The sequence below is a fragment of the Pinus tabuliformis genome, chromosome Q (genome assembly GCF_031772625.1).
Source record: "Pinus tabuliformis cultivar Carrire ecotype Pingquan chromosome Q, CPIR1, whole genome shotgun sequence".
Classification (NCBI taxonomy): domain Eukaryota; kingdom Viridiplantae; phylum Streptophyta; class Pinopsida; order Pinales; family Pinaceae; genus Pinus; species Pinus tabuliformis.
Window position 1 is genome coordinate 351,497,553 of NC_142296.1, and position 24,150 is coordinate 351,521,702.

The window sequence follows — 24,150 nt, forward strand, 5'->3', positions numbered from 1 at the left end:
TCTGGTAAGGCACCTGCTGTCCTTAGAAATCCTTTTCCTACTCAACAACAACAAAATCTCGTTGCCAACCAACTGCAACCCACGTCAGGGGGCAGCGATAGTTTGCAACATCCTTCAGCTGGTGAAGGAAGTTCTACCGTTTACACATTTGAAACAGTAGAACTAGCCACAAGAGCCAAATCTTATGGAGCTCCTATCGCTCCGGCAGTAGAACCATCCTCAGGTCAAAAGCCATCACCACCCAATGATCTGCATATCAAAAGGCCAGTTGAGGACTTTGTAATTCGACCCCCCAAGGGGGCACTTCGATGCACAACGCACAATAAATGTGCATGTGCCACCCAACACTACAATATCGTAGAGGATTTGGCACAAACGTCGTCGGCTATGTCGGCGCTCGAAGTGTTACAAACATGCCCCTCCCAATGGAAAGCTTTTCTTTCAGCTATCGAAGGTATTAACCCTACGAATTCCATGCTTGCTATTTTCGACATGGAAAAGTGTAAACCTCCCCTTTCCCACCAGCTTGCATTTCAAGTGCATTTCACTTCTAAAGGTAATGGTATACACAGAATTGTCATCGACGAAGGTATTTCAACCTACATCATGTCGGCTTCATGTTGGCTCACCCTAGGTTCCCCAACCCTATCCCCACCGTTGAACTCCCTTAAAGCTTTCGACGGCCACACCTTTATCCCAAAAGGATACCTAGCTAGTTTTCCCATCACTTTGGTTGGGAAAACCATAATAGTGGACGTAGAAGTCGTAGACAGAAAACTCAACTATAATCTCTTGCTGGGTCGCAGTTGGACATATGCCATGATGGCTGTTGTATCTACTATCTTTCGCATCATCCAATTTTCATCGTATGGAAATGTCATTACAGTAGATCAGTTGTCTTTCTGCACCCCTAATTATTCCGCATTACCAAGTGGCTCTGTACCCTTAGTAGGAGGTGGAACTGACTGCTATGTCAGTTTAGGTACTGGTCTGTTGAAGGCTTCCTCTCTGATGGGTTGTTTTCCTCTATAGCTACCCCAGGTTCCACAATTGCTCAACATGCTTCCATCTATTCCTCATGAACTGACTGATCCATGAATCTTGCCAGCTCCTTCAGACATTGACACATACGGAGAGAAAATGCCATTGTCACCAGCTGAGTTGGCCTACCAAGCCATTCAATCCGCATCTGAACCTATGGTCATGTTAGTTACTACCGACAGTACCACCGTCCCTTCCATAACTACGCCTTCTTTTGACCTCCTTGATCAAGTCCTACCTATAGATGAAGCTATTCGAGAAGTCATGAGGTTAAAAGAGCGACCTTGCGAGGATTCACACCATCATGTTTCGATATCTAATTCGGACATGAGGCCTCTTCAAATCCTGTCACCTGACACACATAAAATCATTTCCTCACCGTATACTATTATCCAACTTTTGGACTCAGAAAGAAAGAGGGGCAATATTTCACAAACATTGCTCCTTGATATTTCTATCATGATAGGCATCGTGGAAAACATACAGAGTGGAGCCAATCACAATCCTAAGTAAATTGTGAGCTTCACCTACCCATTTAGGGACTTCCACGATGTTTTCCCTTGGTCTTATGAATAAATGCATGGCATAGACCCTTCTATTGTCAAGCAAAAGATCAAGAAGAACTGAGCATTCTTTTTATGGTATTTTTCTTGCTCGTTAATCCAAAAAATCCTTGAGTCTCCTTCTTCAGGCTCATTAAAATACCATGAAGAAGATCGAGCATTCTTTTTATGGTATTTTTCTTGCTCGTTAATCCGAAAAACCTCGAGTCTCCTTCTTTGGGCTCGTTAAACTACTACAATGAAGAATAGAATAGAGCACTTTTGGAGATATTTTATTGATCTTCAAAAAATATAAACATCTCCGAGTTTTTTGTCGTGGGGCTCATTAAATATATACCACGATAAATAGAGCACTTTTAGGGATATTTTATTGCTCTTCAAAAAATATAAACATCTCCAAGCTTTCATTGTTAAGCACATTAAATCTTTGGGACAATGGTCAAAGCACTTTTTGTCATATTTTATTGCTCTCTAAAAAATAATAAACATCTCCGAGTTTTCATCATTACACTCATTAAATACATGTAATGATGCTCTGAGCAACTCTTTTTTGATCTTTTTCTAGCTCATAAACTAAAAGATACCAAAGGAGCATTCTTTTTAGGCGCTTTTTTCTCACTCTTTAAACTGAAAAAAAAAAATAAAAAAAATCTCGAGCTATGTCTTGTGGCTCATTAAAAATTGCTAAAGATAACCCGAGCATTCTTTTAGGTACTTTTCTTGCTCGTTAAAATTGAAAAATTTACTGGGCTCGTTAAAAATAGACAGCAACAACAAGAGCACTTTATTTTTTGGGACAGTTTCTCGCTCTTAAATAAGAAAATCCCCGAGTTTTTCCCCTCCTTCGAGCTTGTAAAACTATGAAGAAGGGATGAGCTGCTCTTTTCCCCCTTTTTCTTGCTCATTAAACTAAAAAATATACCCTGAGTTTTCTTCATCTAACTCATTAAAATTTGTTATGAAGGCATTGAGTTTGTCATCACATGACTCATTAAAAATTCACGACGAAACACGAGTTTAGTCCATCACCTCATACTCATAACAAAATGAGGTCGAAATCTATTGGAAAAGGGTTTCTCTTTATCTGGGTTCAATAGATTAAAATACAGAAAAGTAACCGATCCGGGTATACTATTAACCTTTTGTCGCACTTGGTTAACAACTATGACAAAGGGACCACCATGGAGTCTCTCTTTACGATCTTTTCAGACTCTCTAAATATGAAAAGACCACTGAGTTGTCTAGTGCGGACTCTTTAAATTACATGGACAAGATATAGAGTCGTTCTTTTTATGATACTTTTCAGAGTCTTAAAACATGAAAAAATCGATGAGTTTGCCTGTCTGGACTCATTAAACTAATCAGATATGGAAACGATTCGTTCTTTTTGCGATCCTTTTTAGACTCTTTAAACATGAAAAGATCGATGAGTTTACCCATCTGAACTCATTAAAAATTTAGATGGGGAAAGTGGACAATACAACTGTATTCCTTATTAGAAAGCGTGGTTTGGCAGTAATCGTTCCCTTGAACATGGCACTCCCTTAGATAAACCTTCATTTTGATGGCCTCTTAATATGTACCTTACAATCCTATGAGTTTTAGCCTATATACCCTGATGTAGTTGCATCTCCGTATCTTAACACTCTGTAGTGTTCATGAGTCTAGTGCTATCTAGTTAAAACCATTGTCGTGCCTTCTATTGTTCAAGGGTCCCCATTTGTTTCCTCTATCAACCAATCCTACATATCCTTTCATCATGCCCTCCGTTGTTTAGACCCAAATTCTCAAAATATTCCTCAAAAAACAAAATCATTCTTGTTTGGTTTCGTGTCGACTAATGTAGGACACGTCATTGCCCACCTTTTGACAGGTTTCTTCCTATCGACTTCAACACTCTATCTAGGAAGATAACCCAGAAACACATTCAATGCCTTGGTACTTGCAGACATTAGTGGCAGGTTATCTTGTGTTTTATCACGGGTTTTCATTATTGGCTACTTGTTAAGCGATTCTACGAATGTTTGGTGACAAAGAAATTCTTCACACTCACTAGTTTGCACTGTGCATCTTCGAGACCATCACCATTATCGGTGGCCTTCCTCGCATCTGTTAATGGTCTCCATTATTGACTGGTAATCAGATGATTTCGTGCATGTTCGACGTCAACACATTTTATCACATGTACCAATCTATGTTGTTCGGTGAAGCGGAAATCAAGACCTTGGGTAGAGGCTTGCATCATTCAACCTTGTTTCCTCTCCCAAGATGTGGATATTGCTCTTTGGAGATAGCTATTTCAGGATGATTTATTATGACACTGGATCCGCTCTGTGCCATATTGGCGGCGAGCATTGTTATATCTCAAATGAGAAAATTACTCTGACATAGCTACTGAGCATGGGAATGCCTGACTCAGGACATGATTTTAGTAGTTTATATATATGTATCTATGTTGTATCAGGTTTTCCTTGCCGCCCGAAACTTCTCTCTCTCTCTACAAAGATTTTGACAACAAATTACAGTTTGTTTTTTCATAAAGTATTTCGGCCATCGTCTCTGCCTCTAATCTCATACTTTAGGGGGCATCTGTTATAGGACAATTGACCTCCTCATCAACTCAGAGGTGAAAGACAAGATGACTGAAGCAAAGACCACAATTGCAGGCCTGGAATCCACACTAATGCTCTCTATACACTATCAACTTGCTTTATAAAGCTTGTTACCCAGCATAAATGAGCGTTATTCACCTTGCTAACTCATGTTGTTAGACGAGGGGGAGCATTAGTGAACCTAAGGGATGTTCAAAATGTCATGCCAATGAATTTGCTCATAAATATCTAGATATTAAATCCCTAAATTTGCTCAAGAAAAGCAAGGAAACTCCAAAAATCAAGATATTTGGAGAAATTCCAATCTGAGAATGAAGGAAAATGGGAAAAAGCTTGTAAATAGGGCAGGTTCATGGCTTTTTCCCTAATGAACTCTAGGAGGAGCTTGGTAGCCCCAAATCGATTGCTATATAAGCATTGAGAGGGCCATTGCAAAAGGGTCAGAGCATTTGGAAGGATAGCCCATAGAGTTGTTGTGAACTGTCATATTCTTGAAGAAGCTAGCTAAAAGAGGGAGAGAGATAGAGGAAGAAGGGGTAAGGAAGGCTGATACAACGGATGGTTGTAATCACTCTTTCATTCTGAATATAGAACTGTAGTTGTGTTCCCTACTCCATAGTGTCGGTAATGTTGTTCATTTATTTGTTCATTTTGATGCTTGTCGAGATGAGTAGTTAAGTTATACACTAATACATGTTTGTTGTGCATTCTTACATTAGTTTTTAGAAGTGTATGCTGTGATTGGTTTGCCTTGTCCTTTGTGCAGGAATTGTCTTGGAGCTAGCCTTGAAAGAGTTCTTCTTGCCTCATAGAGATCCCCAAGCAAATCTAGAAGGATCTAAAGGTAATATTGTTTCCATACCCTATCAATTTATGTTTGATAGGTGAACATGTGTGTAACTTGGTAGCTTTTACAGATAATCTTACGGTCTGTCAAAGGTCCCGGGAAGACCTTTGAGGATAGTTTTCACCCATGCATTTTACCCCATAGCAGTTTAATATGCTCCTACAAAAAGGAATCATGCTCATTGATATATATCCTGAACAACGTGGGTGAGAGAGGATGCATGTGCTTCACCCCAATGGTCTTCTTGATAAAACTAGACAATACATTCATTATTTGGAGGCAACCAAGAACAAACTAATAGACATATAATAGTAGTAAACAAAATATTTGAAATTCCAATGTCATCCATGGAACAATTCCTCCCTCAAGATAACATCAAACAACTTTGAAAAACCTACAAAGTAGAAGAATCCCTTTAAAGAGCAATGTCTCCCCTCCTCCATGATGGCACAAATGTTGAGGAAGTGGTTGATGGTTTGATATTGAAGTAAAAAAATTTCCTTAACCGTTGAGCCAAAGAGGTCTCTCCTCAAGTATCTCTAATAATATCCTATGAAGAGTCATAACATTTAGCTTAGAAAGTATGACCCACCATGATCATATTAATAAATGACAACCACTAAAATAATGTGATAATGTATTTGGAATTTCCTTGCAAAATAAAATTAACTTCTTGTTTGCCCATTTTCCATAGTGAAAGTAGATTTCTTTCTCTAAACTAGCCTAGCCTAACAAAAAATTAAATGTATAATTTCATTGATAATATGATAATAACCAACCTCAATTTAATTTTTTCTCTTTATATAGTTTCACTTGTGTAATTTGGATGGATATATTAAGTTTATTGAAGTGTATTCACTCTTCCTAATAGGTAGGACTAGTGGATTGCAATTCGAATATGAAAAAATATCATTCCACTATGGAGATTTATATATTTAGAAGTCATTAATAAATGTTAGTGCTTGATATGTTTCTCAAGAAAGGAACCTATTGGACTAAATGGAAAAATAAAATGCATTGAGGTATAAAACAATTTCCATGCACACCATAGAACTAAGCTACTTCAATAATATTTGTCCTCATGCCATTGATAAAATTTTCCCTTATTAAATAATTAATATTGTGATTATTAAGTTATTTGATAAATTGGAATATATCAACCATTTATTATACATGTTTTTTATTTCAATGTTTTTAATAATAAAGCGTCAAAGATTTAGTTAAGAGCTAGTATAATATGGATTAGTTCAATTGGTAAATGCACTTACAAAAGAGTTCATAGAGCTCTCGATAAAAAACCTTATTAATTATCTTAGGGTTACTAGTTGGTCTTTTAGTTTCCAGTTACTATTTTGCTCCATTTGAAGACCAACAAGGAGGGAAAATCTATGGGGATTGAAAATGTACCAACAACCTCCCTTAGCACTTTTAATACATTGGTGAGTGAGGGAAAACATTTTTTGAAAAATTAAATGAACAATAGTTCATTTACTAAGTAATAGCCAAATATTAATAATATATAAGATATATATGATAAAATATAATGGAGCCATTTGTAACACCCACTCCCCAACTATTTTATGTTATGATTAGTTATTATCCTACCTACTAAAAGATTGATTGCTTGGTAATTTATTGTTGGTGTTATTAGTATACATACAAGGTATGTGTATGTTATCTACATACCCATAACTCACATGGATATGCTAGTATTCTATGACCTACTATGATAAATGATTGGTTAATGATTAAGCTTATGATTAGAGTTAAGATTGATTAAGCTTGATTATGCTTTTAAGTATAGCCTTATGAATAATTTAATATTAAATTAATTTTGGTCCTCTCATGACTCTTTGACTTTGATTAAATAACTAAAATTGTTTGATTATTTACCATGTATTAATTCTTATTTTTTGGTTGGGGGTGGGGTGGGGGAGGCAGGGAATGTTAGTTATGTGACTTAAATAATGGCTAGGTGAACCATTAATGGGGAATAACCACCAATAGAGCTGCCATGGAATAACCCAAAGAAAATATGATATGAATCAAAATGATTATGAAGCCCCAACCATGGCCAACAACACACACTAGCAGATAAGCAAGGAAAAAGAACCGCAGGGCCCATGGCATCATGACATCCTTCATACCTGTTGTCCTCTTAGATGACTCTAGGTCATTTAGTCATGCTAGAGCATCTAAAATGTTTTGTTGGTTTTAAATTTTTTGGATGACCAATGATATGAATTATTGAAAACAGGTGCTTAAGTCTTAACAGTTACTAAACTAGATGAAAGGGCTTCTATTTGGCAAGCTATAGTTAATTGATTAAAAGTGAATGAATAACCGAATATTGATGAATTGTAACTTACTAAATATTCAGATAGAATATTTGACTAGTTATAAGCAAAGAATTCAGGAAAACAATGTTTCATGTAGAACAAAATATATTTAAACGAATGCAAATTTGTGTGACAATTAATTGATATAGGGGGGTTTATAATAATAGATAGTCTTATAAGATAATCCCTATTTATTGTTGATAAATTCATAGGGGTTTTACGACTATCTGATACTCAGTATGATCTTACCCAGATCTCTGCATAAAGACTTAAATATATGAAGCAATACATAATGAAACAAGCACATATGAAAAACTTACAAGGAGATAATGTTGGCATTATGGCATAGGTTTGGCACTATGGCACAGGTGTTGTCCTTGATGGCAACTCACTCAAAAGGTAGATCACAGTTTAGCCTCTCAGAATGAAAGAAAATGAGGTATACGCAGGTTCATCTTAACAAAATTGTGTATACACGCGGGTGTACTGATCAAAAGGCACGTATACATATGCACGCACTTCCATGCAAAGAAAAGTGCGTACATGTGGGTAAGCTTATGGTTGGTCCATGGTATTTAGTCTGTCATATTTGAACCTATGGTGTTGGTCCTTGGTATTGCATCCAAAGTGTTGAACCTAGGTATTGAGTCCCTAGTATTGAATCTCTATGGTTTTGGACCATGGTGTGAGTAAGGCCTAAGTCTATAAAAAGGGAAGGAGATCATTTGGCAAGGGTGGAACTGAAGCATTGAATATCTTATGAAGAGCGAGATTGAGAATACTGTCATTGGGTTATGGTGCATAACTAGATCTGGATCAAGGAGGAACCTGAGCGCAAGGAGAAGGATAAGTTCTGTTGATGGGACAAGATCTTGAGGCAGTTTGAAGAGAAGTATCTTTGTGTAATTTTGATCTATTATATTTGGCGCATGATGGGATATATAAATATGATAATTTGGTATAACTAATGTCTGAATAATTAAAAAGGATAAATTATCTTTTATAGATCTGTATGCAGGTTCAGCGCAGCAGAGGCGTGTATACACACTGGTTCACTAACTTAAAAGAGCATGTACGTAGGATGAACTTGATACAGAAGTGTCAGCATGCAGGTTCCATATATTGAAGTAGCGTATATCTCATGAAATATGTTTTAGCTGCTTTTGTGTATTGCTGTAGTATTCTGGGTTCAAGATTGGTGTTTGGTTACTGGTACTGTTTTATGGTTACAGCATTTTGAGAAGCTATTGGTTGATTCAGTATTTGTTTGTACAAAGGAGGTTGGTTAATGTAGATATACTTGATGTTTGATTGATATACATGGATCCAGTTTGAAAATTTATGAAACGAGGTCCCTGGAAGAAAAGAGAGGGTTGTAGCCTTCTGTTGGTTAGCACCTACGTACTAGTACCTCAGCTAGTACAAGAGCTAAGGGGGTTGTAGCTCCCTTCCAGGAGAAGCTAGAGAATGAGAGAAGGTTCTAGCCTTCTGCAGATAGCAGCCTACGTACTGGTATAAGACTGCACCAGTACAAAAACATTGGAAAAGAAGTTTCTAATTGAAAGAAGATAGAGACGAATTGCAGCAGGTGGTTTTCACCCACATTGGGTTTCCACCTTATATCTTGTGTTCTTATGTGTGGTTTCCTATTCTTTTTTACTGTTCCTGGTTACTGTTCATATGGTTTGATGCACATATTAATGATCAACATCTGAAGAATAATTTAAATTACAAGTCTGCTCATATACGCTTGTTTCCTTAACTGAAGTTGCGTACATATGTGGTATTTACTAGTTGAAGTAGCGTATACAAATCTATTTGTGAAATGAAAAATAATTGACCTGATAATACTAATTCACCCCCCCCCCTCTCTCAGTATTATTTTCAATAATTTGTTTCAGAGCCGGTCCTTCAGAAGAAGCTTGATTGCTTGAAGGAAAATCTATCATCATGAGAAACTATGAAAAAGAAGCATCAATCAGGCCACCAATTTTTGATGGAAGCAACTTCGTCTATTGGAAGGTAAAAATCACTGCCTATCTTCAATCTCTTGGTACATAAGTTTGGGATATTGTGGAAACAGGATACACTTTTCCATCAGCAACTCCTACAGATACGGCTCGTAAGAAGCAGTATGAAACAAATGCAAAGGATGTCAATACTCTATTAGGGAGCCTATCTCAATCAGAATTCGTCAAGGTTATGTAGCTCAAAACTGCAAAAGAAATATGGGACAAGATCGTTCTGATCTATGAAGGAGATGAATAGGTAAAACGAGAAAAACTACAAAATCTCAGAATTCAATATGAAAATCTCAAAATGTACAATGATGAAAGTGTGGCTAACTATTTCCTATGTATAGATGAGATTGTTAATTGTATGAAAAGATTGGGTGAAGAAATAAAAGAATTTGTTTTGGTTGAAAAGTTTCTAAGATCTTTGTCTTCTAAGTTTGAATCAAAAGTTTCTGCCATAGAAGAAAAACAAAATCTACAGAGCCTTACCATGTCACAGCTACATGGAATCCTAACTGCTTACGAAATGAAACAAGGGGGACCATCAGACAAGAGATAAGCTGCATTCAAAGCCTCAGGAAAAGGAGATTACAATGACTCAGGACATATGTCGGAAGAAGAGGAAGAATCAAATTTTGTCAAGAACCTTCAACGGGGTTCTGGAAGATTCAGAGGTAAGCTACCTTTCAAATGTTTTGCTTGTGGAAGAGTCGGTCACTATGCTGCCAAGTGTCCTCATAAAGATAAGCTTGACAAAGGTAAGGAACCAGTTAGATGGAACAGAAATCAGAATGCAAGTAAGAAAAGCTATTACACACATGAAGACAGTGATGGACTTTCAAATAGCGATGAAGATGAACAAGGTAATGATTATAGACTTTTGATGGCTTTTGAAGATGATGATTTCTTGGATGCTATAGATGAAGAAAGTCTTTATGAAGAAATTTCTAAACTCAAAATTTGCTTAGAAGAGAAAAATATGATTATAGATACTCTAACATTCCAACTTGCTGAAATGGAGAAACACAATGAAAAGTTAGAATGTGAAATTGTGGGACTTAGAAAGGATATTGAGAAAACGAAAGCTCTTAATCTTAGATTTGCTAAAGGATCTAAAACTTTAGATGAGATTATCAAAGTGTAGCATTCTCCTCTAATCAAGACAGGTCTTGGGTATACTAAAGAAACATCTCAAGCACATAATCCATCTACCTCCAAAAGTTATCTTGAAGCTGCAAGGAAAAGTGAACAAGTTGACAATTGACAGCAAAGGCCCAATGAAGATCACCAGGTAAATTAGGGACAATTTAATTCAAGAATGAATAGAAATCACCAAGTAAATCGAGGGCAATCTACTTCAAGGATGAACAAAAGCTACAACCAACCACAGGTAAATCATTCTCAAATTACCTCAAGAATGAATGGCTATTACAATGGAAGGTTTTATGATTGCAGGAATTTCTTCGATGGCCAATGTTTCTCTTGTGATAACTTTGGACATAAACCAGCTCAATGCGTTGCCTACAAGACCATCATGACCAGAGAAGCCCGAAATCAAAGGAATGTGACTGGAATCATGAAAAGAACCTACAACAATTTTTCTGCTCTTGAAAATGAAATAGAATATTCTATTTGTAACAACTTTGGTCATGAAGATTCTGAATGCAGGAGTAGGTTTCGGTAACCAAATCAAAAAGAGCAAGCTTCATTGAACCCTAAAACATGGAGGAAGAAAGAACCGCAACCAAAAAGATGTGGTATTGCCTTATATGTAGAAGGACAGGAAAATCAGTGGTACATTGACAGTGGATGCTCGAAACATATGATGGGTGATAAAGAAAATCTTCAATCATATAGCACCTTAGAAAAGGAAAAGAAGGTCTCATTTGGAAATGACACCCCTGCATTCATAAAAGGTAAAGGTTCAGTTCTTTTGAAAGAAAAGGTCAAAGCTGAGAATGTTATGTATGTTGATGGCTTAAAGCATAATCTATTAAGTGTCAGTCAAATGTGTGACCAAGGAAATGAGGTAATATTTCGATCAAATGGATGTATTGTTCGTGAGCTTGATACAGGAGAAACAGTGATCAAAGGCATAAGAACTCCAAATAATTTATACATACTCAAGGGAGGACAACAAAAATGCTATCTTAGCAAGAATGATGAACACTGGCTATGGCATAGAAGATTGGGGCATCTAATCTTCTCTCAAATAAGGAAAGCATGTAAATATCACGTGATTCGTGATCTCCATGACATCAGAATCCCAGACAATACAATATGAAAATCATGTCAGTTTGGTAAGCAAACCAGAACTAATTTCCTAGAGAAGGAAGGATTAGCTAGCAGGCCACTTGAACTTGTCCATACTGATGTATGTGGACCATCTAGGAAAAGGTCACCTTGAGGAGAAGAATACTTTATATTGTTCATTGACGACTTTTCTAGGATGTGTTGGTTAGGACTTATGAAGCATAAAGATGAAGCTTTCGAAAAGTTCAAAGCATTCAAAGCTTTAGTTGAAAACGAATTAGATCGCAGAACCAAATGCCTTAGGTCTGATAGAGGTGGGGAATTTACCTTGAATGAGTTTTTCTATTTTTGTGAAGAACATGGAATAAGAAGGGAATTCTCTACTGCAAGGACTCCTCAGCAAAATGGAGTAGTGGAAAGGATGAACAGAATGGTTCAACAAATGGCTCATGCTATGCTTGATGAATCTGGAACTCCTGCAACCTTCTAGGGTGAAGTAGCATTTGCTGTAGTCACTATTCTCAACAAGACAAACGTCTGGGTAAACAACACTCAGACTCCTCACGAACTTTGGCATGGTAAGAATCCCACGGTAAAGTACTTCAAAATTTTAGGGAGAAAATGCTACATTAAAAAGACTGATGAAAACCTTGGCAAGTTTGAACCTAGAGCAGATGAAGGCATTCTCCTTGGTTACTCTCCCCATAGCAAAGCATATAAGTGTTACAATAAAAGACTTGGAAAAATTGTTGAAAGTATTGATGTAGTGGTTGATGAAGAAGGAAACATTCCAAGGCAAGTAAAATCTGAAGAGTTTGAAGATGATGAGGACTATCCTTCTACAACAAATCAGACTCATGATGAAGAAGAAACCCATGAGGCACCAGAAGAACAGATAAGGATAGAAGAAAAGACTCCATCCAGGTACGTTTAGAAGAATCATCCAGAAACTCAAATTTTGGGGCAAAAGGAGGCAGGTGTACAAACAAGAAGAACCATTTCAGAAGCTTCAAGTTATCTAGCATTACTCTCCTCCACTAAACAACAAAATGTAAGACAGGCATGCAAAGATGAATGCTGGGTAAAGGCCATGGAGGAAGAACTTGAGCAGATTGAAAAGAATAACACTTGGGAGTTGGTTCCTAGACCAAAAGATAAGAATGTCATAGGAAGAAAATGGATATTCAAAAATAAGCTCAATGAAAATGGAGATGTGATTAGGAACAAGTCCAGAGTTGTTTGTAAAGGGTATGCTCAATAGGAAGGCATAGACTTTGAAGAAACTTTTGCACCAGTTGCCAGACTTGAGGCCATAAGGATGTTCCTTGCTCTTTCTAGCTTTCAAAAGTTCAAAGTATTTCAAATGGACGTCAAGTCTACTTTTCTAAATGGAGACTTGGATGAAGAAGTGTATATGGAGCAACCAGATGGGTTTATCCTTGGAAATGATCCAAATCTTGTATGCAGACTCAAAAAAGCTCTCTATGGCCTTAAACAGGCTCCAAGGGCTTGGTATTATCGCTTGGATAAGTACGTCCATCAACAACGTTTTACAAAAGGTTCCACATATAGCAATCTATATATAAAAGTTGACAATGATAAGTTGCTAATACTTGTTGTGTATGTTGATGATATCATCTTTGGTAGAAATGAAGAAGACATGAGTCAAAATTTTTCCTTGGTAATGCAAAAAGAGTTTGAAATGTCCATGCTTGGTGAGCTCACATATTTTCTTGGTTTACAAGTCCAACAAAACAAAGATGGCATTTTTCTATCACAAACCAAGTATCTCAAGCAAATCTTGAAGAAATATGGGATGGAGGATTCGAAACTAGTATGTACCCCTATGGTAACAGGATGTAGCCTCAGAACAAATGATGAATCAACAATAGTGCATCAACCAACCTATAGATCCATGATTGGTAGTTTGCTCTATCTAACAGGTACCCGACCAAATATTATGCATGCAGTGGGAATAGTTGGAAGGTTTCAGGCAAATCCAAAGGAAACTCATCTTCAGGCAGTTAAGAGAATTTTTAAGTATCTTCAAGGAACTCAAAACTATGGCTTATGGTATCCTAGAAGTACAGATCTCACACTTCATGCATATACAGATGCAGATTGGGCAGGAAGTGTGGATGATAGAAAAAGCACTAGTGGTGGTGCATTCTTCATGGGTCCTAGGTTAGTATCTTGGTTCAGCAAGAAACAAAGTTCAATTGCATTATCTATAGCTGAAGCAGAATATGTAGTTGCTGCATCTTGCTGCACACAACTCCTCTGGATGATGCAAACATTACAAGACATGCAAATCACTTGTACTCCACCTATCTGCATTCTATGTGATAATACAAGTGCAATCAGCATTTCAAAAAATCCAGTCATGCATTCAATGACCAAGCACATACCTATCAGATATCATTTTCTCCAAGAACAAGTGCTTGAACAAAAGGTCAAGTTGGAGTATGTTCCCTCTAAGGAATAGGTTGCTAATATACTCACCAAACCACTTCCCAGGGAGACATTTGAATACCTCAGACAGAAGCTAGGAGTAGTTGATGCATCATATTACTGTCGAAACTTGTCTGTTGCAGAGAAAAGTGGTTGTACGCGAGTTTAATGAGGAGGATCCATGTACATACGCCAGTTTATGTGAATACAGTCGCGTATATGATTGTTTGAAGGAAAGCAGTGTGGTTAGACTCAGGTTGGAAGGAGTCTGATATGGGTCTAGCAGAGACTATCTGGCTCAGGTTCAGGGGGAGCATATATTCTTCTAATAATGCATTGTTGGCATTATCTTAGAAGATCTTGGTTTACATTCACAACTGTTTTGGTTTCAGGTCGAGAGGGAGATTATGGTTGCTGATTTGATTGATGATTGATAGGTGTTGTTGATGACTTTCATAGAATTGTCATATATATTTTGTCTCTATGTCATGTATATCTTTTATTATCAAGGTCATGTAATGGCCTATTTTGGTTTCCCCACTATGCTTGGGATGAATGATGTAATGTACTTATATGTCATATGTAAACTTCTGGTGTATCCCCACTTTGTTGGGTGTATGAGTCAATTTTGGTATATCCCCATATGGTTGGGAGATGGATGTATGTATGAGTCTTTGGTGATAGGAAGGTATTTTATAATAAAGTCATGTTTCTTGTGTAGATCATCTTCTTGCAGACCTTGCCTATAGTCAGGGGGAGCTTGGACAGCACAGTAGAGTAGAGGATTCAGCATGTATTCAGAGGGAGCATAACCCTTTGCCCTTGATGTCAAAGGGGGAGAATGTTTTCGAGTGACTTGGGGTTGCCATCAAGTCCAAAGGAGGAGATTGTTGGCATTATGGCACAGGTTTGGCACTATGTCACATGTGTTGTCCTTGATGGCAACTCACTCAAAGGGCATATCACAGTTCAGGCTCTCAGAATGAAAGAAAATGAGGTATACGTAGGTTCATCTTCACAAAATCACGTATACACGCGGGTGTACCGATCAAAGGGTGCGTATATGTATGCACTCACTTTCATGCAAATAAAATCACGTACATGTGGGAAAGCTAATGGTTGGTCCATGGTATTTAGTCTGTCATATTTGAACCTATGGTGTTGGTCCTTGGTATTGCATCCAAAGTGTTGAACCCAGGTATTGAGTCCCTAGTATTGGATCTCTATGGTTTTGGACCATGGTGTGAGTAAGGCCTAAGTCTATAAAAAGGGAAGGAGATCATTTGGCAAGGGTGGAACTAAAGCATTGAATATCTTATGAAGAGTGAGATCGAGAATACTGTCATTGGGTTATGGTGTATAACTAGATCTGAATCAAGGAGGAACCTGAGCGCAAGGAGAAGGATAAGTTCTATTGATGGGTCAAGATCTTAAGGCGGTTTGATGAGAAGTATCTTTGTGTAATTTTTGATCTGTTATGTTTGGTGCATGACATGATCTATAAATATGATAATCTGGGTATAACTAATGTCTGAATAAGTAAAAAGGATAAATTATCTTTTATAGATCTGTACGTAGGTTCAACGTAGCAGAGGTGCATATACACGCTGGTTCACTAACTTAAAACAGTGGATACGCAGGATGACCTTGATACAGAAGCATATGCACATAGGTTCCATATATTGAAGTAGTGTATATCTCATGAAATATGTTTTAGCTACTTCTGTGTATTGTTGTAGTATTCTAGGTTCAGGATTGGTGTTTGGTTACTGGTACTGTTTTCTGGTTATAGCATTCTGAGAAGTTATTGGTTGATTCAATATTTTTCTGTACAAAGGAGGTTGGTTAATGCAAATATACTTGATGTTTGATTGATATACATGGATCCAGTCTGAAAATTTATGAAACAAGGTCTTTGGAAGAATAGAGAAGGTTGTAACATTCTGTAGGTTAGCACTTACGTACTAGTACCTCAGCTAGTACAAGAGCTAAGGGGGTTGTACCTCCCTTCCAAGAGAAGCTGGAGAACGAGAGAAGGTTGTAGCCTTATACAGGTAGCAGCCTGCGTATTGGTATAATACTGCACTAGTACAGGAACATTGTAAAAGAAGTTTCTAATTGAAAGAAGATAGAGACGAATTGCAGCAGGTGATTTTCACCCACATTGGGTTTCCACCTTATATCTTGTGTTCTTATATGTGATTGCATGTTCTGTTTTACTGTTCCTGGTTACTATTCATATGGTTTGATGCACAGATTAATGATCAACATCTGAAGAATAATTTAAATTACAAGTCTTTTCATATACGCTTGTTTCCTTAACTGAAGTTGCGTACATACGCAGTATTTACTAGCTGAAGTAGCGTATACAAATCTGTTTGTGAAATGAAAAATAATTGACCTGATAATACTGATTCACCCCCCCCCCCCCCCCCCCTTAGTATTATTTTCAACAGATAAAACTATAAAGGAAAATTCAGAATGTTTTCATTAACTTGGAAAATCTCCAGCTCAGTTACAATTATGTTCCCAAAGCTCATCCAAGGGTTCAACCCTTAATAACTCGAAGGAGGAGTTATTTATACAAAAATTCTTCTAGATATTTTCAAAACAAAAATACAAAAATAGTACAAAATTATAGGAAATTCAAAAACTCCTAAGTGGTGACACTATTCTTTAGGAATTTGTTGATGATGTGGTCCCCAAAAAGTGTTTCCCATCTATCCTTTAGTTGTTTATGAAAGTTACGCAATAACTTCACACAAGTGATCCCATCAGTCTTCACTTAGTATGACAAGATTTATCAAATTCCTTTTCACTTCATCAAGCTCAATGTACTTCTCAAAAGTGGTCTTATTTACGAAAACATGTTTAATTTCATGCTTAATAGTCAAATCAAAATCTAAATCTTCTAATGCTTGTTTCCCTTTAATATGCTCCTTTATACCTGCAAAGTTTGATTTATTAGTTGTTATAGTATAAAGCTCCTGGCAATATTCTTCCAAAACTGATCAACATGTCAATTGGGGCCACTAATCTTAGTAGTCCTCTCATATTAAGTAAAGTAAATTTAAAATGAAATCTTTGGATGTAAGTCTTCAAGGTTTGACACTTAGCTTCTAATTAAGTCATCAAGTTATTTTTCTGCAAGACCTTCTTGATTTCCAATATGGTTTCTATTCTGTCCATAATTTAAATCTATTTCAACTCGACCCTGGTTTTTGAATTTAGAACTCTGATAATGTTTTTAGCTTCACTTTGTTTGCATTTAAGAAGTTGCTTTACTTCGTTAATGGCTACCTGACATATGTTTATGAGTTCCTTCTTCTCAAAAATGATCTAAATGGAGGGCCATACTTCAGTTATGGCCTGACTAATATCTACCCAAATGCTTTCCTTGTCTTGGGCCAAGGTTTGAGCCATCATTGACTGACTCCGCAACTCAACAATTCTTCTATTCAACCTATGTGTTTTCTGCATTTCCTCACCATACATAGTATGATTTTTTATCTTCTGATCTTCCAGATTCTTGAATTTCTTATGAAGCGTTTCATTCTCTTACTTCTGGTGAATCAGCTCCTATGAAAGCTTGTTCAAATCTATTATTGTTGATGTAGATTCTGTTTTGGCTGATGTAGATTCCCCTGCTATTCTGGACATTGTAATAGGAATAGTTGTGATTTGGGCTATAGCTAACTGATTAAATTTCTCTTTTTTCTTAATCAATTTCTCAATTTTCTCCTCCATAGTCTTTATCTGTACATTCTTCTCAATTATTAGTTTGAGAATTTCTTCCTTGTGTTGTTCACTTTTTTCTATCTCCATGGTCTGGGGGTCCTTTGTATAAGGTAGTTTCAATTGTGTTCTCAATGTTTCAATATTTTTGTTCTTCTTGATAATATCTTCAACAGCTTTAACATCAATAGGGTCATATCCAATTTTAATTACTAAGTCCTCTAATGACTTGACCCTGTTATCCTTAGTTAAAGATGATATTTTCTCAATCTTCAATTGTGACTGCACATTTGACAGAGAAGTTTTAAGTTTTGATTATGCCATAGCAGTATTGGTCATGTTAGAGAAAAACATCTCACCATACTTCCTATTCATGTCCATTTGATCAATTGGATGTATCTTATTAGCATCAAATGAAAATAAATTTTTCTTGTAGTCAGAAGAACCTTTAGGAAAAGGCACCTGATCTTGTAGAAAATGCATTTGCATTCTTCCCTTTTCATTGGCAAATGTTGTCAACAACTTGTGTTGTGAAGTAGAAGTCTTCTTCCAAAACTATGCATAAACATTTTCTTTTAAAGCTTCATTCTTCTGCTTAATTTCAAGGAAATTAGTGAAGACATTTGACTCCTCTATTTCACTTGGTCCTGTAGATTGAGTAATATCTAACAAATGTTGTGAAGTAGAAGAAGAATAAGGAGTAGTAATTACAGGTTCTTTTGTCCCTATAAATACCTGTGAATCAACCAAATTTATGATGATAGGCTCCTTCTGACCCTGAGTAGTAGTAGTAGTGCCCATTGATTTAGTCCTTGATTTCTTCTGATAGTGGATCAATTCCTTGTCTGCAATTGTTGATGATGATGATCCTTCCCTAGGCCTCTTGTCATTCTTAGTTTAAGAAGTAGGAGTCTAAAGAGTAGAAGGAGGAAAAACTTGTTCTTCTGCTTCTTGAAGAGTATTCTCTTCCCACTGTTCCTAATTTCTGAACTTCTTAGTCTCTGTTCTAGGTGTATGATTATAAGTAGTGGTTTTGAGTTCCACCCTTAAGTCTTAAATGATATTGAATGGATCGTAAGACTAGGTGAAGCTTGGTTGGAAAGCCATCTATTTTAGCATGGCATCCACCTCTAAACTTGTTGATCTAGTATTGAAAATAAATGATCAAACTTGTGCCTTTACCTTGAACTATGATCTCCTCTTCCCTGAAATGAAGTGAAGCTAATCCATATTCATCATTTGCCTAATATATTCCAAATAGAAAATTCTGATTGGAACATATTTGGGAAACTTATATGGAGCTAATTTGCAACCATACACTGTGATCTTTGTGTGATTTTGGTAAAGATACCAATCATCTGTCCTAACTTGATCACTAGGATCCTTTTGATTTATGTACTGATCCTGGGTTCACTCTGACTGTTGATAAGTTATGCATCTAGATGAATGAAGCAGTCTATGAAGTCTGAAAATTTGAACTTAGTGGTGTTGTTTCTAATTAAGGAGGTCCACTGTGTCACTACTTGATTCTCTTATTGATCATTCTACTTGTGCAAAACAATAGGAAACCTATCTCGCTGTTGAAAAATAAACATATGAAATAACATAGAGGACTACTTAAACAATCCCTCAATAGTGATGTTCATCAATTGCTCATGCATAGCTTCAACTAAAAATTCACTGTAGTTATACATGAAGGCAAGCTTGTTTTCTTAAGGAATAATTGACATATAGCCTAGGAAATCTTCATCTACCCATTGGTCTGATTGGTAGCCTAACAAGTAAGAAATTAAGGAAATGATGTGCTTGGCACTCTCAAGGAACATAGATGCTAGATAAGGAGGATTCTTTTTGGGGAGCTCCACATCTTCAGGGAGAATGATCTCAAAATTTTTATCTCTTTGAGGGAAGGTCAACTTGTGATATAGGTTAATTAAGGCTGTAGTGGATAAAAAGCTAAGGGAATCATTTTCTTAGATCAGAAGCATTTTGTTAATAGTTTATGCGGTGATAGTTATCAAAATGTCTCCATTCTAAGCTACCATTGTTCTCTCTAAAGGATTATACTTGGATTGGCACTAGATAACTAAATCAAGAAAAGAATAAGTATGAGGAAACATATAAAAAGATCGATTGGATTCCCATAGGTTTAGTTCATCCTCAGAGTCAAAGTATGTCTGCTTTAGCCAATTATGCAATTTGAACATGTCAAATTTGCATTCAGTATCTGCAATTTTGAAATATTGGTCGGCTAATGGGATATGGTCGAGGTTTAAGGCATCGAAGGCCTTTGGGGTTTCCTATGTTGCAGAGGAACTGGACGATGACTTATCCTTCTTCTTTGGAACTATGATATCGAATGAAATGGTAAATGGAAGAAACGTTGTAGAGGAATTGTTCAAAGGATGCTTATTGTTGCAGGCATGGCTCAATAGAGAATCTATACAACAGAACATTAAATAGAACAGTGAAAGAAAACAATGCAAGAGAAGTTGAAGAAATGTCGATGTAATAGGGAAAAGAATATTTAACAGTGGATTAAGATAACTGTTACAAGGAAGGATGTTGTTGATCGGCTAATTAGGAATTTAGTGCATCAATGGGAGGCAAGATCAGTAATGGAAGGAAATTAATGGTGGAAAAGGATATGTGGGAATGGTGTTATAGCTCCAAATCTCACTCTTGGGGTTTGTGATGCTGCACTCATGGCCCAGGGCAACCCCTCCTTCCAGACCTGGTCCAAAAATTTAAAAAACAGTTTTTTATTCCCTATACGCAACATTTCCCTGAGCTAAAAGTGTCTATACGTGGGTCTATGTATACCCAACATGTGTATATTTCTTAAAACACTTAAAAAATTAAATCTCCCTAATTTCGCGAGGAGATCGCGGGTTTTACCTGCTGATCACCTGTTAGTGCCCATGGCCTAACTGTTCCCAACGAATTCCCAACTAAAAAAATACTTTGGGAGAAGTATAAAAAGGCTTCAATGGGAAGGCCTAAGGGAGGAGAGAAGAGAGAGAAAGGTTATTATGCTGAGATTCCCCTAACCAGGTCTGAAGATCCTAGTGCCTCCTGAACTTCCCCCATTTACAGGAAATCCGTGTTTCCTTGTGTGATGATGTCCATCTACTACTTGAGATATCATGGAGTAAGTCATGGAAGGAGTTTGTTAAAGGCTTGACACTGGATGAATCTAGAGGACGGTTCTGCTTGGAGCCTGTGAAAGGACAAATCAGGTGAACTTGTTCCTTTCTATACTTTATTTGTCTATAATAAAAGAAACACTTGTTTTTGTTCCTGATATAAATCTTCTTCATGTTTATGATATTGATGTTATGATTCATATATGAAAGGTTGTTTAATTGTATAACTAACTACTTTTCAATATACTATGAAGATGATTTCTTTATAATGTTTATTCCATATACTGTTGTACTCTCTCGAATTGATTGTTTTGTAGGTTGAAGGAGCAAAAGGAACTCCAAGAAGGGTTTGGACCCTGGAAGGCTCTTCCCAAACGTAGGACCCCCAGGTACACCCCTTATCGTATAGTTTGCTTATATTTGCATTATGGCTGTATGGAATGTGTGTTTCTCAGTATAGACAACCTCTGATCTGCTAGGGCTTCAACCCAAAGACCCTAGGGGAATTTGTCCCTTAATAGAATTGGCGACTCCACTGGGGACAACAGTATTGTTTTTCCTAGTTTGTTGTTGATTTTTCATCCATTTTGTGTTTTCTGCTTGCAAAGTGTTTGGTGCCGATTTTTCAATCATAAAGTTTCGGTTTTTTTGAGAGCACTTTTGAAAAGATATTTTTGTTTTTCATTTGAAGAAAACTTTTTGAAAAAACTTGGTTTTGCTTTCTTGAACTTTGTTTTGATTTGGTTTCCTTTTAGTGAATGAAAGTGCAATTTTTTTTGTCTTGAAACTTGTTTCTAGTGTTTAGATGAAATGAACGGTAGCAACTCATATTCCATCTAAATATTTTAAGTGGAAAAATAAAAATTGATAAACAAGTAACTTTCATTTCTTGATTTAGAGTACTCTTAAGTCTTGCATCCGCATGTACTCATTGCATTAGGATAGATTTGCACATCTTTTTAGGCATCCATAGTTTTGTTAACTTTTGTGAGTGTGAAGCTTGAGTAAAAGAATAGAAAAGAAAAATTTGTTGTTTTTTGAAGTTCCTCTAAACCCTGTAGAATTTTTTTTCATTGAAAAAAGAAAACAAGTGCATTTGCATGTAGTTTGGTTTTTATTAATTTCTTTTGCATCAAAACACCACTAGTTTCACTTCCGCTTATCCCTTGACTGAAAGAATAGCCCATTTAAAAACAAGCGCTAATTAAAATATACTAGAACTTTTTATAATTGTTAAGTTAGACACACCAACAAGTTTTAGGATATTTTAGGGCCTTGGATTAGGTGAGTGGAGAGATAACTCTCCAAGGCAATTTAAACTGTCAAACATAGGAGTCTAAATAGTGAGTGAAAATCCAATAGCATTAGGGAGACCAGGAAAGCTCCGGATTTGGGAGTTAAGCACGAGGGTTCTTGAAGACAGGGAAGAGAGATACCCCCTCTCCTACCTGTCGGATCTAACCTCAAGACTGTTCCGCCTGGCTTCTGATACGAGTTGGTAACCTTAGTTGCTACTCCTAGGGATCTACACAGGTGGCTGCGGAGGGGAATCCTGTGGCACCTGAGGTCAACATTGTATCACTCTCAACGGTACTACTGGAGGGCACCCTTGCAAAGCTTGGGGGCTTGCATTGGCGCAGGATGTTGTTAGGAGGCCGGCGTAACTTCCTCTGTTACCTTCGCTGATAGGACTGTGCCGTCATTATCCCAGAATATCTTCGGAAGGCCCCTTACTTCACTTTCTTGTATTTTGGTGTCCGGTCCTAATCACCCGGAGTGGAAATACGTGGAAGTTGTTTGACTGGCTGACTTCTTTTGGGGACTTTTTAGTGAGTGCTCTTTGCTCCTTGTATATAGTTGGCTTTAGGTATTTTTGTCTAGTCACGTTTGGACTTTCTGTTTTGAGTGACTGGCTTACCACTCTACCAATCTTGAAAGGTTTTTGGTCGTTCTTTTAGAAGTTGTGGAGTTTCCTCCTCAAGGGCAAAGGTTTTGATTGATTATCGATATTCCTTGAAAAGTTATTTCTACATTCCCATAAGGGAAGGCTCTGCGAATCCATTAGATATGGCCAATATTCCTATGGAAGCCAACCAAGGTACCCTTCCAAAAGGAGATCCTTGTGCTTTTCCTTTCTTTGGAAACGTTGGTACTCCCTTGATGGCCACTTTGAATATTCCTGGGTTGAATGTTGGACTACCCATTTGGCTATGGTCCACTCCGAATATTCCTGATGTTCTTGAAGCTTCTCAGTTGAATGCTTTATTTTAGGGGCATCACATGGGTGCTACTTTTTCATCTTCTTTCAAAGAGAAATCTGGGATTCCTTCTTCTCCTCCTTCTTGTAACAAGAAGTCTAACAAAACGAGAAAGAGGAAGTCAAAGAAGAAGAATAATTATATCCATTCATCTTCAACCTCTGCCAGTCATGTCGGAGATGAGCCTTCAACCACTACAATTCATGCTGGGGGCATGAGTCTAGTCACTGCAAGTCACACTAGCACTTCATCCTCAACCTCCGCCAGTCATGTTGGAGATGAGCCTTCAGCCGCTGCAAGTCATGTTGGGGGCATGAGTCTCGTCACTGCAAGTCATACTAGCAAAGAATCAGGATCATCTATAATTCATGTTCAGGACTCTCCGCAAACCACTGCTAGTCATGTTGGAGGAATGGAGGTTGATAAGAAACCTGGACGTAGAAGTTTTAAACCTAAGTTCCCTTGTAAGATATGCAAGGGAGACCATCTTACTCATTTATGCCTTGGTATTCTAGAGGTTCAAAGGATATGGTCCGAGTCTGAAAGTGTTGAAAATGCAACAAGATGATGGAGCTTAGTGGAAAGGAGTCGCCTTCACTAAGTGGGCCCACAGGCTATTTTTGGCGCAAAGTCTATTTTTAGACTATGTCTATTTTTAAACATATTGATCATGGTCTATGAGTTGTAGGATGTTGTTTATGGATGATTGGTCATGTTGGGAAAAATAGATGGATTTCTATTTTTGGTTCACAGCGGAGTGATCAGAGTCTATTTTTAGACTACCAGGCTAAAAATAGAAATAGTAAAATATTGTTAGCCCTTAGTAATATTTGGACTCTAAACATTATCTTATTCTCTTGGAGCACTTCAGTTTGAGCTACGGATGTGGA